This window comes from Heterocephalus glaber, unplaced genomic scaffold (assembly GCF_053883595.1).
Source record: "Heterocephalus glaber isolate CG9 unplaced genomic scaffold, H.glaber_assembly_v1.0 deba00000122, whole genome shotgun sequence".
Classification (NCBI taxonomy): domain Eukaryota; kingdom Metazoa; phylum Chordata; class Mammalia; order Rodentia; family Bathyergidae; genus Heterocephalus; species Heterocephalus glaber.
Genome location: NW_028258138.1, coordinates 4,193,896 through 4,198,954, shown reverse-complemented (window position 1 = coordinate 4,198,954; position 5,059 = coordinate 4,193,896). Strand labels below are relative to the sequence as shown.

Sequence of the window (5,059 nt, the reverse complement as noted above, 5' to 3'; positions counted from 1 at the left end):
GGGTCCAAGAGCAGATCCGGGCTGTGAATCGCAGTGGCAGAGACAGGGAAGGGGCTCCTCCCGGGTGGATGCTGTCATCACCTCCTGATCACCTCACAGGAAGCAAGGCCACCAACAGGAGCTGGGGTCTGCTGGGAGAGAGAAGGTTGGCAGGGCTGGTGGGTCACTGCCGTCCTGGGGGTCCAGTGCCATCCTCACCACCTGCCCCTCTGCCGCCACCTCCAGGGCAGTGGCTCTGTGGTTTCACTAAGCACTGGGGTCTGTCCCGGAGCTGCCAGGAGCTACGTTTGCTGCAAGCCTGGCTACATTCTCCATGTGGCCCCTCTCAGTCTCTCTCCCTCTCCCTCTCTCTCTGTTCTGGGATTGATTCCAGGGCCTTTGCACTAAACCACATCCTCAGCTCTTATCATCTTCAATTTTGAGACAAGGTTTCACTAAGTTTCCCGGGTTGGGCTAGAACTTGCCACCCTCCTGTCTCGGGGGCCCAGAGTGCTGGGATTACAGGCGTGTACCACACCCCTGGCTTCAGCGTCTCTTCAATACCAAGGGGGATTCCAAGACATGGGGCTTGGAGATTTTGAGGGTTGAAGGAGACGAAGTAACTTTAAGCAAAGGAGCTTACTGGGCCTCCCGGCCTCCAGAGACCCCAGGTCTGGCCTCCTACCCATTCCCTTCCTCCTGCAGGGGGACCCTCTGGGCCTGGGGAGGGACTGGCCACAGCACCCCAAGGCCTACATGGTGGTCCTGGTCCGAGGTCCCCGAGGAGCGAGGCCCGTGGTTCTCCCTGGCTCCCACTCCCGGGCAGGACCACAGGTGCAGGGTCAGCCTGTCCAGCCTAGGGCATCTCGCATCCCACAGTCATGGTCTGGGCTTGGAGATGAGTGCACCCCAGAACCAGAGCCAGCTGTGCCTGATCCCCAAAGAAAGGATGCCAGGGAGGCTTCGAGGCCGGCCGACACTGCTGCCAGGGTCCCCCATGGTCCCAGGGCCCCAGGTGCTGGCCCTGAGGGTGGGGACGGGAGCTGTGGTCCAGGCCCAGGGTCACAGGGGCTCTGAGTCCCTTCGTGCTCCGCCTTTTCATACAAATCGGGGACATTAGGAGCATCCGGGCGGCACCCACGGCTGAGGGCTAAACAGGCCAGGCCCCATCTGAGCCACAGCTGAGCATGGTTTTAATTCCTAAATGGCTGAGAACAAAGAACACTGTCTGGTGACACAGAAGTCGCACAGAGCCCCCAGCTCGGGCAGTATCGCAGTTTAATTGTCACAAGCCCCGCCCGGCCACTCACGGTGACCTGTGCTGCCTGGTGCTGGACACAGACCTGGGCCCCTTCCAGAAGCAGTTTGCCATGGAGCCAGGCAAGGTCAGCGTGTCCCCTTCCCACACATCAGTCACCCTGGGAGTGTGACAAGCCGCAGCCGGACCCAAGCTGAGCCAACCGTGCTCACTGGCCCCCAAGGGGTGCTGCGAACCTAGTGAGAAACCCAATGACCCTCAGGAGTGGGCACTGGGCACTGAAGTCCGGTGTCCCCGCTGGTCTGCAGGCTTCTTGGCTGATGTCCTGGGATTCTCGTGCCCTGGGGTCCCTGCCTGGAAGGAAGCCGCCCACCGTGTGTCCCCACCTGTCCCCTGTCTACAGCGTCAGGCCCTGGGGTGTTGCCTGCAGTGATGCTCCAGAAGAAAGGAGCCCAAAGGACTTCAACTCCTAGGTGCTTCCAGAGGGCCTGGCAGGAGGCCCAGTCCTCTCCTGGAGGGTGGAGGGGCGCTGCTTCAGCGAAGGTCGGCCTCAATGCCTGCGTCCCAGACACACGCTCAGTGGTGCTTCCCTGGAAGGTGCTCTGTAGGTGTGGGGGCTGCCCTGCCTGGGCTCTGGGGCCCCAGCCCTGAGCCTGGGTTGGGGGCCACACCAGTCCCTTGGGAAGCAAAGGGCCCGTCCAAGATCACTGCTGGCAGCTCCTTCTCATCAGCTCAGGCCCCAAGAGCCTGTGGGTCCCCCAAGATAGACTGCTGGTCCTGACAGCTGTGAACCCACTGAGTGGGATCTGGGAGCACTGGGCAGTGGGATGAGTGTCACTGGACAGGGTCCTGGGGGTTCTTTAACCCATTCTACTCACAAAATTAAGTTGCAGGTTCACTGACTTGTTGCAAAAAAGGAATTTTCAGAAGCATCAGTAAGCAGCATAAAGGGATTTATTAGGCAGAAATGTAAAGTACACGCTCAAAGAAATAGAGTGTGGGCCCTCAAGGGAGGGGGGCTCCTTATGACCGGAGCCTGATGTATTTACGGGGCTTGGGTGTCTTCGGGATGGGCGATCTGGGGTCTGTGTTCTGCTGTCCGTCAGTCACCCACCCGGTGGCTGTGTCGCAGTGCAAACCTGCAAACCGTTTCCCTGTGTGAAGCTGAGATCCGCTGCCTGCTCCTGCTGCTGCTTCCTGCAGGGCGGAGTCTGCAGGAGGAAGCGCCGCTCACAGGTGCAAAGCTCGGCCCAGAGCCCAAGTCACAGGGTCGCTGTGTCTGAAGACCCCAGGGAGTTTTTTTTTTTTTTTAGTGCATTTCCTGGAAGGGAAAAAGGCTTCAGTAACTCTGTGTCCTGAAGCTGCACTATTTTTTTTTAGTTCAATTTTAAATTTCCAGTTTTCCTTGTCTCCCTCCTACCTACCTCTGTTCCTTCTACCCTACCTGGTGAGGACACCCTGTCTCAGGGCTTCCCCTCGAATGTCTGCCGAAGCCCGCCTGGAGTGCAGGAGCATGGAGCCCAGTTGCCACCCTTCCTGGAAGAGGGGCCGGGTCAGCGGGGAGGAGCTGGTCCTGCTGGCGCTTGCCTCCTGGTGCTCCCGGGGGGCAGCTCCTCCTCCTCTGTGTTAGAGGCAAATCTGGCACACGCCGTCCACCCGGGGAACTTCCATTCCTGGGTTGCGCGTGCCTCACTGGTGCTGTGGGACCCACGTCCTCCCTCGGGTCTCCCCTTGGCAGGCCCTCCTCCAATGCCCTCTGGCAGAAAGTTGGGGAGCCTTGAGCCAGGTTCAGGGAGCACACTGGAGACCAAGGGGAAGCAAGAAAGGTGGCTGGGACAGGCTGGGACGGGCCAGGCGGGCCAGACCAGGCCGCTGCTCACAAGGAAGGAGGAGGCAGAAACGAGGGAAGGAGGCGGGAGGCTTGGGCAGGGGGCACAAGCACAGAGCACACCCTGCGTGTGACCCGGCCTGCGAGTGTCCTCTCAGTGTCCTCTGGTCTGTGCTGGTTCTCCCCGGGGCACGGGGCTGACACGGGATTGGCCACGTGCCCCACTCCTGGCCCACTCTGGTTGCCTAATCCTTTCTGCTGCCCAAAACAAACACATAACTGCCCTTCCTGTGAAGCAGGCAGAAGCCACCCCACACCAGCTCAGCTAGGAACAGGGGTCTCAAAATTCTTCAGAATCGGGGAAGCTGGGGTCCCAGGGCTGAAGCCTCAGGCCCAGAGGAGATTTCGGGGCTGGGACCTCCTTCCTCCTGCCCCGGCACCAGACCACAGCCACGTCCATGGGAGGGCACAGGATTTCAGCCCCACTGCCTATTCCCCAGGGGCTCAGCAGGGCCTGGGAGCCCCAGAAACGTGTGTGCTAGGTTGGGGAGGCCCAGGGGATGTGTAAGAGAAGCCCTCTCCTCCGGGCCCTGGATGTCACCAAGGAGGTGGCAGCTGCAGTGTGGCCTTCTGGGGGTGTCCAGACAGGAGCCTGTGAGGAGGGGCTGGTCTCCTGCAGGGACCCAGAGGGACCCACTCAGGTGGCAGGGACTGGAGGGTCGGGTGCACTGTCACCTATTCAGCCAGCCCTGAGTTTGCCAGGGTGCTGTGTGACTCTCGTATCAGGATCCTGCCCTGGGCCTGTACTCACATGATCCTCACTGCAGCCCAGGTGTGGGGACAGGGACGGGCTGGAGAGGCGGCTGGCAGAGCACAGCAGTGACCGTGCCCTGCCCTGTGCTGTAAACATCCCATCGTGGCCAGCTTGGAGATGCCAAGGCGAGGGTCCCCCCAGGCAGGGCTGGGAGAGGGCCTGTGGCCACCACAGCTGGTAGGAGCCAGCTGCTCCCCCACTCCAACCTGGGGGCAGCTGCGGTGAGAGAGGGCCCAGACTGCCCAGTAGAGGCGGAAGCGCTGAGGCCTGGAGAGCTGTGCCCGCTGCCCAAGGTCTCGTCCGGCAGGGATCAGAGCTGAGACCCACAGGCAGGGCTTTGCCAAATCACAGGTCTGTCGCCCTGCTGTGTAACCACCTCTCCACCCAGGCCGTGTGACAGTGTGGGACCCAGAAAGGGCTCAGGGTCACCCAGCCTGGGATACAGCTGTGCAGTGCCTGGTAGTCCAGAGCCGCCTCCCCCTAGCCCCTCTGCCAATCCCAGCTGCTTCCCTGTGGGCACTGAGGCAAGCTGTGGGCTGGGTTTGCTGTTCAGAGTCCCAGGAGGGCCAGGGCTTTAACTCACACTGCCTAGAAAGGGCAGCCTTCGCCTCTGAAGGGCAGCCATGTGTACACACCCCTTAACGGATAACTCCTGATTATTTTCCTAATAGAAGAGCAAATATTATGTCTTATAAACTGAAGGGCAGATCAAAGTGTGTGAATATTGACTCGGGCGCTGGCCTCTGGCTGCTGGAGTGGGCAGCGAGTCAGGAGTGTTGGCTGCTTTGGCCTGATCAGCCACAGGGAGCTGGAACACTCCGCTCTGTCTGGGCATGAGCAGGCTCAGGCTGCGGGTCTCCACTTCCTGTACGGAGGAGCAGGCCCTTGGGGAGGCAGCGCTTGCTTAGCCCATGCCAACAGACGCCTATGAGTGGGATGGAACCCTCCCCCACCCCGTGACTCTCGGACCTCTGCTCTGCCTGGGGCAGAAACCGGCACTGGCTGCCTGGCTGGCCCCACGGGGACCATGCCCATCAGCACTGCACACTGGAAGAGGCAGCCTGTGCCAGTGAGTTAGGGTATTCTCGTGAAACCCACACACACCCCAAGGCTGACTCCAGGAGCAGGAGCAGCAGGAGAAGGAGCCACATGAGGAGGGGCTCCCCAGAGAGCCCCTCAG

The 5,059-nt window shown here is 60.9% G+C and overlaps 1 long non-coding RNA gene across 1 annotated transcript; it reads right to left on the bottom strand.

Annotated features, from left to right (window-relative positions):
* Positions 1–2,173: 2,173 nt before the first annotated feature.
* Positions 2,174–4,534, bottom strand: LOC110348670 (uncharacterized). The gene is made up of 3 exons (XR_002394119.2): positions 3,877–4,534; positions 2,662–2,773; positions 2,174–2,558 (listed from the first exon to the last, which is right to left on the bottom strand). It is a non-coding gene; the product is annotated as an uncharacterized LOC110348670 (long non-coding RNA).
* Positions 4,535–5,059: the final 525 nt, after the last annotated feature.